The sequence below is a fragment of the Cydia splendana genome, chromosome 21 (assembly GCF_910591565.1).
Source record: "Cydia splendana chromosome 21, ilCydSple1.2, whole genome shotgun sequence".
Lineage (NCBI taxonomy): Eukaryota > Metazoa > Arthropoda > Insecta > Lepidoptera > Tortricidae > Cydia > Cydia splendana.
Window position 1 is genome coordinate 7429708 of NC_085980.1, and position 14844 is coordinate 7444551.

Genomic DNA, 14844 nt, shown 5'->3' on the forward strand with positions numbered 1-14844 from the left:
TAGAATATAATGGAATATAATAGAAATATTTTTATTCGTGAGCACAAACACAAGAAAGAAATTATACAAGCAGAGAAACATAAAAAAGGAGAAAGTGCCACGAAATGGTCTCACCTCAGCGTGTTGATGGCGACTTCCATCGCTGATCTTCGTTCTTAAACAATCAAGACAGGTAACATGAACATAACAACAAAATTAATATATAAATCAAACACAAAAAGTACATAGGAAATTCCTACCCCATGACGTAAAACAGCATCATTTCAACCGCTACCTCGTTATGCTCATTATTTTCATCCTACTCATTGCAAATCGCTTTGACAATAACAAACCGTATTGCAATCGACTTTGTGGAGTTACATGTGTGTGAACATTACCCCTACTACATGTTTCCCGTTGTTATAGGAGGGAGATGAGCTAAGGGCCCTGCTTGACTCGAGGGAGTGACAGAAGGTAACATAGCTATGACGGTGGCGACCGTAATGCCCCATATTCTTAATGCCTTTTTCCCCGACTTTTACATGTTTTGTCCGTGATACAAAGAAGAGAAATTCTTCTATTATACAAATAGGGTATTTGTAAATTTTTAGGGTTCCGTACTCTAGGGTAAAACGGGACCCTATTACTAAGACTTCGCTGTCCGTCCGTCCGTCCGTCCGTCTGTCACCAAGCTGTATCTCAAGAACCGTGATAGCTGGACAGTTGAAATTTTCACAGATGATGTATTTCTGTTGCCGCTATAACAACAAATACTAAAAACAGAATAAAATAAAGATTTAAGTGGGGCTCCCATACAACAAACGTGATTTTTGACCGAAGTTAAGCAACGTCGGGCGGGGTCAGTACTTGGATGGGTGACCGTTTTTTTTTGCGGTTTTTGGCATTATGGTACGGAACCCTTCGTGCGCGAGTCCGACTCGCACTTGCCCGGTTTTTATGAATGTTATCAATCGATCAGGTTTGTTTTGAGGATGAAATGTCTGTATGGGACTCATTGTCTTAAAGCAATACAAAAGTCACAAACGATGGTCAAAGTCTGGCACCCGCACTTTAGATAAGATAAGATAAGATGTTTATTTGTATAGTCATGTACATGGGATGTTATTACAGTTATACAGGAAGCTTCCATGACACCCTGTCAGGGCACACAAATTTTCTTATATCTAGCTTAATACTAAAGTACATTACAGGCCATGCATGCTATTATTATGTCTAATATTTTGAATTAATTTATAATTAATAATTAGTCAGAGCGAATTTCGTATTAAGTTGAATGTCAATGTTAGTTTGATTACAATTTTTGGTATAAGTAGTGCGGCTAGCTTTCATCATTTAAAAAGTTATCCACTGAGTAATAGCATTTTTGTATTAGGAAGGTTTTTAGTTTTTTGTGAAACAGTTTGTCATTTGGTTCCAATTTGATCTCATCGGGTATTTTGTTTACTACTTGGATACATACGAAATGGGGCCCGTTTCTATAGATGGCTAATTTAGAGCTTGGTGTTTTTAATTTGTTTCTATACTGGCTTCTAGTTTTGTATGTATCCAATTTAGCTTCAAATAGATCGGGGTTTTTCCTAGCAAAGATAGCGGCCTCCATTATGTATATTCCCGGAAGTGTAAGTAGCTCATATTGTTTGAAAAAAGGACGGCAACTGTTTGGGATCCGTATATTTGCCAGGATTCGTACACATTTTTTCTGCAGGACAAAGAGTTCGTGAGCGTCAGTGCTGGCTCCCCATAAGACCACACCATATCGGAGACTAGAATATATGTACGCGTAGTAGACGGATAGTGCAGACTCAAAATCTGCATTTAACCCCTTACTGCATATAATAAAAAATATTTGTTGAAATTTGAACTTTAATAGCTGTCAATTGAGTTAAATATTTATCCGCCATATATGGCTTCGTATGCGGTAAGGGGTTAACTTTATCACGTTAAGCGCGTAGATAAACTTTGTTAGTTTTGTCTTCGCGCCTTGTACGTGGGCCTTCCAGTCTACTCCGGAATCAATGAAAACTCCTAGTAGTTTAAATTCTGTGACTTCCTCTATCTGGGCGCTATTTATGTGTAGGTTCATCTCTAAAGGTTTTTTCTGCTTGGGTTTAAATTGTATAATTTTCGTTTTCTTTATGTTTACTTCAAGGTTGTGGCATTCTAACCATGTTCTAACTGTGTTGAAGATAGAAATAAGTTGGGAGTTACATTCTGTGGTATTTGTAGCGCTGAATAAAAGGGAGACGACTTTACTGACGAAACGCTTCTAACAAAATGGCAATGCATCGTGACGTCACCATGTAATAGTTCGTAGGTTTCTAATAGAGCCCGACGGCTAATCCTATTGTCTATTGTTAAATAAAACCGCTGGTGCCACGTGCCACAACCACATGCATAAAAACCTGCGTACTTCGGTTACTGAGTGCCGGCGAGTCGAACGCTACAGAACCAGTCTAAAATGCGTCATCGAGATGCGTAACAAAGGCGCGTTATCGGAGAGTGCACCTACACTGGTTTTTTGAGCTTTGAACTAGCCCGCCCTCAGGTGCCAAATAGAATAATTAAGACCCTTTTTTGCAGGTAAGTAGCACGTGCGGTTTTACTTAACAATAGACAATAGGATTAGCAGTCGGGTTCTATTAGAAAGCTACGAACTATAACGTTAGAAGCCGTTTCGATGTATGGAAAACAAGGAAATTACGATTTTGTCGGTGAAATATTGCGTTTATGTATATAGTTGGCATACAATATTTTTTTATATAAAATGTAAGGAATCAAATGGTACCATTATTTTCTTCCTATTTGGAAGTTGAAAAAATTTTTTTTTTAACTTGAGGTCTTGTATTTTTTTTTCATTTATTTTTTAAGTTTTCAATTTCTTGTGATAAATTGCTAATTTTCTATCTATTTAATTAGATTTAGTTATATAATTCAACATGTGTCAACAACCCTATTAGATTTCGCAGACACTCGTCAAATCCTTGATTCGTCAAGTTGGAGATTCGTCAAATCCTTGATTCGTCAAGTTAGAGGTTTTATTATCAATTTATCATTTTGTGCTTGGTTACGTGTGCTCAGATAATAATTTGACGAATCCAGGATTTCGAAAGTCTCTATATATTTTTTGTAGAAATATTTTTTGCACAAAAGCTATTCACGTGAAAATTGCTTCTAAAAATGCGTACCTAATGTTATGTTTCATCAAACTCATCGAATACTTTTTTGTTAAAAATAACAATGATGACCGCGATCCCGGGTACGCACGGCCGTCCTCTCAGTGCTCGGCTAGCTGCGCTTGCATAAGGACCTGAACTCACTGCACCTTAACTTTGTAGCGGGCTTACATTGTGATATTAAAAAAAAACATATATAATTACCATTGGTATTTGATTACAGGAACCTGTGTTTATGAGTTGTTATAACAGTGGTTGCGTCCTAGTTGCCTCGTTAAGAGCATTTAGGTACTCGACGCGACGGCACTCTGGCTCGTTTCGTACGCATTGTCTCTCTGAATAAACCAGGCTAATTCCTGCTCGCATAGTGATGAGTCAAAGTAAAAAAATCTGCTTGGGACTTCCGGAACTGTCTTTATTCTTGGGACCTAGTCCCGGTCTTGTATGGGCCATTTTGTAGAAAGATTTTCACAAAAAGAAGTAACAAGTCCCCGAAAATATGAAGACATTTTTTTCACCATAAATCCCGTTAATATCATAAGAAGTGTTATAATGTAAGTAATATTTTTTTTAAAGCTTTTTGACTATATCTGATCAATCTCATGTCGTCATTATAACGTTATTAACTATGATTGGTAGTTCGTACGTAATCTTAACTAAAATAATAAAATAATTATTAAAATCTGGTAATGAAAAAAAAGTATAGGCTTTGATATTTTAGAAATACCATAAAACTACATTCTAATTATGTAGGAAACATCAACATTCACCAATATTTTTTTGAGACACGTTACAAGGGTAACTATACCTGAAAAAGCACATCACTACGCCAGCAATAGATAACTACTTTTTAAAACTCCATATTTTCTTGCAAGACTCAGTCCAAAAATAGACTTTATTCCTAGCAAGTAAGGTGATATTTCGAATGAAAACATCTTAGTCCTCCTGTGCTTAGCGGGTTTTGCAGCACTTCACTCACGTAGGTTGTGTTTAGCATTTTTTTATATGGATGTGGATTAAGTACCACTCATCACTCAAACAGGATAGTATAATGTCATTGTTTTCTTCCAGGAAGGGAACTGACTTAAGGATGACTCACGTTAGACCGGGCCGTGTCCGGACCGGAGCACAAGGAGCTTACTATTCTACGACATGACAGGCGATCACGTGATGCTTTATTGCTTTCCATAGAAAACGATGCGCCGGAAGCTCTGGACCGGACACGGCCCGGTCTAACGTGACTCACGTTACGTGTCATCCTTTATTCGTCGTAGCGTGGTATTCATGTAAATAACATGTAACCAATTTAAGGGAAAGAGATCAACCGCCGAATCCAACTCGGTTGGGCAGCGTTCGGGAAACTACGTAATGTCTTTTCGTCCGACATACCTCAGTGCCTCAAGACGAAAGTCTTTAATCAATGTGTGTTACCAGTGATGACTTACGGCTCCGAAACGTGGTCTTTCACTATCGGCCTCATCTCAAAACTCAAAGTCGCTCAACGAGCTATGGAGAGGGCTATGCTCGGAGTTTCTCTACGTGATCGAATCAGAAATGAGGAGATCCGTAGACGAACTAAAGTCACCGACATAGCCCACCGGATTAGCAAGCTGAAGTGGCAATGGGCAGGCCACATTGCACGCAGAGAAGATGGCCGATGGGGTCGAAAAGTGCTCGAGTGGAGACCACGGACTAGCAAGCGCAGCGTAGGACGTCCACCCACAAGATGGACAGACGATCTTGTTAAGGTCACCGGAAGACGCTGGATGCGGGTCGCTTCCAACCGGCACGTATGGAGGTCCAAGGGGGAGGCCTATGTTCAGCAGTGGACGTCTTATGGCTGAGATGATGATGATGATGATGATGATGAATTTAAGGGAAAGAAACTAGGTAACTACCTATAGATAACTAGTTTACATCTTGCACGATTTTAATAGTATAATAGTCAAGGTTTTAGCCTTAGAATTAAATTTTTTATAATATTTGGAAGTTAAAATTTTGCGAAGAAAATTCATAAACGTGGATGCAACTGAAATGAGCGTAGGCACTGTAACATTTAGCGTCACTTGCACCATCCCACCAACCCGGGGTTAACCGGTTAAACCGTTAACCCAGTCTCAAATTTTACTGGTAACCATGGTAACTCCAGGTTTAACCGGATAACCCCGGGTTAGTGAATGCTGCAAGTGGTCCTTACTAAATTAGTATAGTAAGCCTGTGGTGACCGCGAGTCGTCTTGTATATGCCATCAATACGAACCATATATGGGTGATCTGCGATATATGATTCTGGATATTTGTCTGTGACTGCCTAGGTATACATTTTTATCCATTTTAGGAATGTTGAAGAGCCTCAAAAAAATATTTGAGTGGTCTTAGTAGTCTAAGGGCCACTTGCACCATTCACTAACCCGGGGTTAACCGGTTAAACCTGGGGTTACCATGGTTACCAGTACAACTTGACACTAGATTAACGGTTTAACCGGTTAACCCTGGATTACTGGGATGGTGCAAGTGGCGCTAAGCGCTAAGTGTCAATGTTTTGGTGAATAAAAAATATGCATTTATAATTACTAAAAGACTTGAGGTCTTCGAGGGAAGAAACGCATGCGGATCATCGGCGGCACATTGCCGTTGATATAATATAAAGTGTCATTCTATGGAACTTGCTAACTATGTAAACAAACCGCCATATTGAAATTGTCAAAGAATGATGAATTTACTAGTGACTTTTGTTCACATACATAGTTAGCAAGTTTCATAGAATGACACTTTATGTACGAGTAGGTACCTACTACCTCCGACGTTTTGAAATGAGTTTTATAAAAAAAGCTCTAACTAAAGCGGAAATAAATATTGTCAATACAATTGGTATTCGACCTTTTCTGCAATAAGAAATTACCGCAAAAGAGAGAGAAAATTCCGCTTTTAATGTGAACGACAACGACAAACAATTTTTGCAAAGTATTTACAGACAACAATGGAACTGTCGGTGATGAATTTTCTTTGAAAGATTTATTTCGCAAGTAGAGAATTTGATGGAATAAGGCCAAGTTGTTACGTTCTGTTTTACTTGTAACTCTTGTTTATTTTTTTTTATTTCTAAGTCTAGTGTCTACTACCTACTAAAGGATGACTCACGTTAGACCGGGCCGTGTCCGGACCGGAGCTTCCGACGCATTGTTTTCTATGTAAAGCATCACGTAATCGCCTGTCATGTCATAGAAAAGTGTCATCCTTAATACTATTTAACGACCAACTTGCCATTTTCTTGCCATAAATATTGCGTAGCATCAAAGTATCAAACGCTTATCAAGAACAAAATCGGATAGTGTAAGTAGCGGTTGAAATAATAATCAAATATCGAAAGACTAGAATTGTTATGCATGTTATGTCATGTCAAATATTTCCGTAATGGGAAAATTTGAGCCCGAGGCCAAAAATTTAAAGTTTCACGGTACCTAGGTATAACAGTAACTTACAATAGTATAATAATAAGTTTGCATTTCTCATGCTCTGAAAGAGAGTCATTGTTGTTCTAAAAGGTGTACAGAAAATGATACGTTTTTGCACTAGAGCATTTGAGGGACGAAGTACAATTTACTTTTCACTTCTCATGCTCAAAAAGTGCACCGCATTTTATGCTCTAGAGCATACAGTAAAATCATCTATTACGACCCTTATTGACTTAGCAATAAAGTCCAAATTCTGCCATACAAACTGCCAGCCCTGCCGGCGCGCCCCTGACCGGCGCTCTCCCGATCGGCGTGCCCCGCGCCTCCGACCGGTCCAAGTACAGTTTTCTTTAGTCTTGAATAAATACGTTAAAATAACCTAAAATATTTGATTTTTTGTATATTTTCCTCGCAATCGAAGTGAAAAGCAGAGTGTACAACAAGGGCATAAATGTCCATTTTTACCCTCGTCTACTATTTTGGTCTTCGCTTCGCTCAGACCAAAAAATTGCCTCGGGAAAAAATGGGTCACTTTATGCCCTTGTTGTACAATCTACTATTTTATGATAAGCAATTGAAATTAGGGTATAAATGGATTTGTTATACAACAAAAGTACCCTCAAAAATACTATAAAAATTTAAATTTAGTCATGTTTTTAAAAAAACACACGCATTTTACTTTCGACGTATTCGAAATGAAAAGTAGAGTGTTTAACTCAAGTGAAAGGCATCATTTCATCCCTTGGTTAACAATCTGCTATTAATTACGAATCTTTAATCTTTTGTTTGACCATTGATTAACCAGTTGTATTTTGGTAAGAGATGTGCGCGAATTATCCAATTTTCATTAGGCGAGGAAAAATAGCTCAAACGCTTCAAAACATTCCCGTAGTGAGACTAGAGGTGACGAGAAATGAACTTGGCTGACTGGCTGTACCCTACCTCGCTATAAAAGAGAAATACGTTTGGAAAGCGATTTCGCGCGTTTATTCTTTTGTGCAGAGGGGCTACCGCGAAAACCGAAATTCGCAAATTGCGGGGATCTTACTCTTTTACTCCAATGAAGGCGTAATTAGAGTGACAGAGAAAAATGCCCGCAATTGACGATTTTCGGTATTGGCGGTAGCCCTACAGATTCAATACTCATGCGACGCGTGCCGTCCTGTCCGAAATATTAGAAATAACGTTAGCGTTTCTAAAAAAAATGTTAAAACAAGTACGAATCGGACTCGCGCACGAAGGGTTCCGTGCCACGCAATAACGGCAAAAAATCACGTTTGTCGTGTGGGAGCCCCACTTAAATATGTATTACTTATATTCTGTTTTTAGTATTTGTTGTTATAGCGGCAACAGAAATACATCATCTGTGAAAATTTCAACTGCCTAGCTATCGCGGTTCATGAGATACAGTCTAGTGACAGACAGACAGACAGATAGATGGACAGACAGACAGATGGACAGCGGAGTCTTAGTAATAGGGTCCCGTTTTTACCCTTTGGGTACGGAACCCTAAAAAAGGATTTTGATATTTTAACGTGATTTTTTTTCCTATGGGACAGGGGCAGTCGTTCAGGTCGGCCAACCCTCAATACAGAGGTCAAAAAATGTTAGCGTCAAAGAATTTTCCCTCTACTTTTTATGTTAGACCTTGTATGTATATTCGGTAGCGTTACTAAAAACCACAAATAAAAAACCACATAGGTAATAATTACATACTTCAGAAGATGTATTATACCCCATGGCAGACCAAAAAAGCGATGGCTCGATGTCGTGAAAGCAGACATAGATTTATAAGGCATAGATCGAGTGTTCGTACCAGGGACAGGAACCGGTTACCTTAACCGGGGTTTTTCATAGGGTTATTTTAGAAGTGTTTATAAAAACCCCTACCATAACGGTAACCGCTTAATAAGGTAACACTTTGATTCGGTAACCGTATCAGATCGAGTTAACCTCTGTTACCGGTAACCGAAATAAAAACCCAGTCTATTCAGTTACCTCATTATGAGGTTTTTGACCAGTTCAAACGATTGTAATCTTTACGCACACTTAAATTCAACTTATTATTGAATAACCGAGGTTGGCATGGGCGGTCTATGAAGCCTCCAGCACAAACAAGTTTTTTTGCCTTTCCTTTGTTTATCTTTATACCTACCTGTGTGGTGTGTTCTTATTATAAATATTATTATATTATAACTAAAATAATTAAAATAAATAAATTAAATAAGTTTAATAAATTAAATAAATTAAACAAATTAAACAAATTAAACAAATTAAACAAATTAAACAAATTAAACAAATAAAATAAATTAAATAAATGAAATAAATGAAATAAATGAAATAAATTAAATAAATTTAATAAATTTAATAAATTTAATAAATTTAATAAATTTAATAAATTTAATAAATTGGATAAATTTAATAAATTTAATAAATTCAATAAATTTAATAAATTGGATAAATTTAATAAATTTAATAAATTTAATAAATTTAATAAATTAAATAAATTTAATAAATTTAATAAATTTAATAAATTAAATAAATTTAATAAATTAAATAAATTAAATAAATTAAATAAATTAAATAAATTAAATAAATTAAATAAATTAAATAAATTAAATAAATTAAATAAATTAAATAAATTAAATAAATTAAATAAATTAAATAAATTAAATAAATTAAATAAATTAAATAAAATAAATAAATTAAATAAATTAAATAAATTAAATAAATTAAATAAATTAAATAAATTAAATAAATTAAATAAATTAAATAAATTAAATAAATTAAATAAATTAAATAAATTAAATAAATTAAATAAATTAAATAAATTAAATAAATTAAATAAATTAAATAAATTAAATAAATTAAATAAATTAAATAAATTAAATAAATTAAATAAATTAAATAAATTAAATAAATTAAATAAATTAAATAAATTAAATAAATTAAATAAATTCAATAAATTCAATAAATTCAATATATTAAATCAATTAAATCAATTAAATAAATAAATTTAATTTAATAAATTTAATAAATAAAGTAAATAAAATCAACAAAATATAAATAAAGTAAATAAAACAAACAATTTTTTAGTATTTTTTTTAGTTCTGACGGCACATCACTAAAACTACTTTAATGTAGCAAACCAGTAAGCAACCGATAATAAAGGTTACCATAACTGAATAAAAACCTGTTAAAAACCCTTAAGAGCGCTCTTACAAGAAAAGTCGAAATAATGCAAAATTGATGATACTAGTCGACGAAATTCAGGACTTTGCGCTCATTATTAGAAACAATGAGTACTTGTTCCAGTAAAAGCGTCTTCTTATCTTTATAAATATCGTTGTAAATATTAGAAAAAGGACTTATTAAATTAGTAATGATTTTTTTTCTGATGGTCGTTTCCGAAAAACCCCGTGAAGCACTGAATGGCGAGCTCTTATTTGGAAATGTTGAGAATTTTACTCTGCTAAACCTGGCTATTTTGTATTACTAATACCCTGTACTTTAGGCATATCAAACTATATTTTTCCTACATACCTTTGAGAAAGAGAAAATCAAAGTAAAACGAACTCGATTTTCTCTCCGAAACAAGTGTCAATTCCTACGAAAATCTACTTAATATCGAAGTCATTTTCATACTCAAGCAATCTGCAACGTTTGCTTATACTGTTGGTATACATTAGTGTTTATGAAATTCTACTATAATTTTTTGGCAATTTTTTGAAAACTACTCTATATTACCGATGACGCGCGCTGCGCCAGCTCAGTGCCGCGGCAGAGCTTGTAGAGGCAGGACGTGTGTCGGTCGGCTCCGCACATTTTCAACGGCGACGACGAGGTTTTTTATCACTGTGTGCGGCGGGCGCCGTGTAAAACGCTATACTGTGTGCGTGTAAACCGCAACGAGAGACTTTGATCCTAGCACTGTTTTTATAGTATTATAATTTATAATGGTACAGTTTAATAAACTACCGGACAGGATTAAAAATATTTGAAACGACCTGACATTCTTTATGTATTTATTTGACTCAAGATAGTACTCAGGGTCTGATGATGGAGCCGGAAGGTGGTCACCGGTACCAATCAACCATGCAACTAAACCACTTCGTGTTTAGGCTCGTTTTATTCATCTCAACAAGATCTTTGACACAAGATAGTACTCAGGGTCTGATGATGGAGCCGGAAGGTGGTCACCGGTACCAATCAACCATGCAACTAAACCACTTCGTGTTTGGGCTCGTTTGATTCGGCTCAACAAGATCTTTGACTTAAGATAGTACTCAGGGTCTGATGATGGAGCCGGAAGGTGGTCACCAGTACCAATCAACAATGCAACTAAACCACTTCGTGTTTAGGCTCGTTTTATTCGTCTCAACAAGATCTTTGACTTAAGATAGTACTCAGGGTCTGTTGATGGAGCCGGAAGGTGGTCACCGGTACCAATCAACCATGCAACTAAACCACTTCGTGTTTGGGCTCGTTTGATTCGTCTCAACAAGATCTTTGGCACAAGATAATACTCAGGGTCTGATGATGGAGCCGGAAGGTGGTCACCGGTACCAATCAACCATGCAACTAAACCTCTTCGTGTTTAGGCTCGTTTGATTCGTCTCAACAAGATCTTTGACACAAGATAGTACTCAGGGTCTGATGATGGAGCCGGCAGGTGGTCACCGGTACCAATCAACCATGCAACTAAACCACTTCGTGTTTGGGCTCGTTTGATTCGTCTCAACAAGATCTTTGGCACAAGATAATACTCAGGGTCTGATGATGGAGCCGGAAGGTGGTCACCGGTACCAATCAACCATGCAACTAAACCACTTCGTGTTTAGGCTCGTTTGATTCGTCTCAACAAGACCTTAGACACAAGATAGTACTCAGGATCTGATGATGGAGCTGGAAGGTGGCCACGGGTACCAGTCTAATTGTTATATATATAAATATGTAATTCCTTGACTATTCATTCTGACATGTATCACATATAATTGACATTTTGAAATTGTATTATTATAATATATTATCTATCGTAAATTTAAGTTAAATCTTAAATTATGTTATATTATGACGTGTAAAAATCTGTATATCTTTTCACCAATAAAAATCTGAATCTGAATCTACCATGTAACTGAACCACTTCGTGTTTGGGCTCGTTTGATTTGTCGCAACAAGATCTTTGACACAAGGTAGTACTGAGGGTCTGATGATGGATCCGGAAGGTGGTGACCGGTACCAATCAACCATGCAACTAAACCACTTCGTGTTTGGCTTCGTTCGATTCGTCGCAACAAAATCTTTGACACAAGTTAGTACTCAGGGTCTGATGATGGAGCTGGACTGTGGCCACGGGTACCAGTCTACCATGTAACTGAACCACTTCGTGTTTGGGCTCGTTTGATTTGTCGCAACAAGATCTTTGACACAAGGTAGTACTGAGGGTCTGATGATGGATCCGGAAGGTGGTCACCGGTACCAATCAACCATGCAACTAAACCACTTCGTGTTTGGCTTCGTTCGATTCGTCGCAACAAGATCTTTGACACAAGTTAGTACTCAGGGTCTGATGATGGAGCTGGACTGTGGCCACGGGTACCAGTCTACCATGTAACTGAACCACTTCGTGTTTGGGCTCGTTTGATTCCTCGCAATAAGATGTTTGAGACAAGATACTACTCAGGGTCTGATGATGGAGCTGATGATGATTGACAGGTACCCGTCGCCACCTTCGCGCTCCATCATCAGACCCTGAGTACTACCTTGTGTCAAAGATCTTGTTGAGATGAATAAAACGTGCCTAAACACGAAATGGTTTAGTTGCATGGTTGATTGGTACCGGTGACCACCTTCCGGCTCCAACATCAGACCCTGAGTACTATCTTGTGTCAAAGATCTTGTTGAAACGAATAAAACGAGCCTAAACACGAAGTGGTTTAGTTGCATGGTTGATTGGTACCGGTGACCACCTTCCAGCTCCATCATCAGACTCTGAGTATCACCTAGTGTCAAAGATCTTGTTGAGACGAATCAAACGATCCTAAACACGATGTGGTTTAGTTGCATGGTTGATTGGTAATGGTACCTTCCAGCTCCATCATCAGACCCTGAGTACTGTCTTGTCTCAAAGATCTTGTTGAGACGAATCAAACGAGCCCAAACACGAAGTTGTTTAGTTACATGATAGACTGGTACCCGTGGCCACCTTCCAGCTCCATCATCAGACCCTGTGTATCTTCAGTGTCAAAGATCTTGTTGAGACGAATCAAACGAGCCTAATCATGTTACTACATGGTTGATTGGTATCCGTGACCACCTTAATCATCATCAGATCCTCAGTACCAGTTCGTTTTTAAACCCTCGTTGATACAAACTTTACAACCTATAGGTACCAAATGCAATGACGAAACATGTAAATAAGCGAGTAGGTACCTATAATTTCTTTCGAGTAATATACCTTCATAAGTACGAGTATGGGGCTATTCATAAATTACGTCGGTTTAAATGGGAGGAGTGGGGGGGGGGGGGGGGGGGGGGTCTGGACATCGGATGATGGTAACATGACGTAGGAGGAAACAGATTCATCCGAAGCTTGATTTTTGGATGATTTGAGGGGTGGGGGGGGGGGGGGTCAAAAATCGTCAAAAATAGATGACGTAATTTATGAACAGCCCCTATGTACATTTGCACTGCATTTAGTATTTTCGTACTTACCAAATAACAGTTTTAGAACTTTAAAAGTTAAGTACAGTTAGTGTTGTTATGGTTGATTTCAATATGCTTCGCGAAGGATCAAGAATGTTTAATCCATCATTGTAGTGCGAGTGTGGTAGAAGGGATCGGCGTACTGAGCTCGCACGGCCTGCCGCAGCGCGTAAAATACCTAAACTCGCTCAACGCCGAAATGTAATAGCGCTCTTAACAAAAACCCTATCGCGATGGGGTTTTGAGATTAACTCGGTTAAAGGTTAGGGTTACCGTTTCAATAAGGTTACCATTACAATCAGGTAACAGTATGATAGGGTTACCGAATGATACGGTAACCGAATCGATTGGGTTACCGAATTGATAGGATTAAGCGTAAAGAGGGGTTTTCCGGTCCTTGGTTCGTACATCCCTAGTGAAGCCATTCAAGTGCGACGTCACGTCGCACTCGTGTCACCGTATTCGATCGGCCCTGGCAGTACTCAAGGTCACGTCGGTTTGTGTACACCTCTCGTTTAAAAATCAAAAACACAGGAAAAATGGTTGTTTGTGCATTGAATGGGTGTCACAACGCATCATATCATAAAAACAAACCGACTTACATTACATTTCACGCGTAAGTATAGAGTTTAATGTGATATTTTTACGTAATCGTAACTACAAAAATCCAATGTTTCATCAGCCGCTATTTCTTATAAATGTTACCAGTGGAGTGAATATTTTTTCCTCAAAATGGGACATGACGTGTACATTCTAAAATGAATACGCTTAATTGAAGTTCCTTGTATAATTATATAAAAATTATATATTTTTAAATATTTCATTATTTCATTTCAAATTATGTCGTAATTTTATGCACATTTTAAATAAAAAATTGTAAAAATGTATACATTTTTTTATTTAATCCTTATTTCACGAAGGACAGAAATGCAAAATTCCTTAAATAAACATAAAAAGCTTTTGCTATTAATTCTACACACAAATTATTAATAACCAAGTGTTAAGGATGTTGTTAAATCCTCCATTTTGAGGGAAATATCTATATACTGGCAACACGTTTTTGTATATGTGTGTGTGTTGCTGAGCGTAAAACACGAGCCTCCCACGCACACATCGATCGTGTTTCGGCTTCACTTTTGGCAGGTTAGCCGTATGGGGACTATCTGTCTATGCGTTATTAGTTTAAGAAAACAGATATGAGCGTGAACGGGCTCACACGAGACGACGCCCAGGATCGCGCAAAGTGGAGGAAAGCCAGTAGGAAAGCGGACCCTGGCAATGGCCGGGACAACGCTAGGTAGAAGAAGAGACTTCAGAAGATGTATGTGGAAGCAATTAGTGCTTTATAACAGCACATTGGTTCTAAAAGGCTACATTTTCTTCTGGATCAAACTGCACATACGCTCTTTCAGAACGCGTGTAGTTGGGAAAATAGGTCGGGATAATGATTGGAATTTTCCGAAGAACTTTAATAAGTGTTTATTAATACGGCGTTCCTATGGTTGAGCCCTT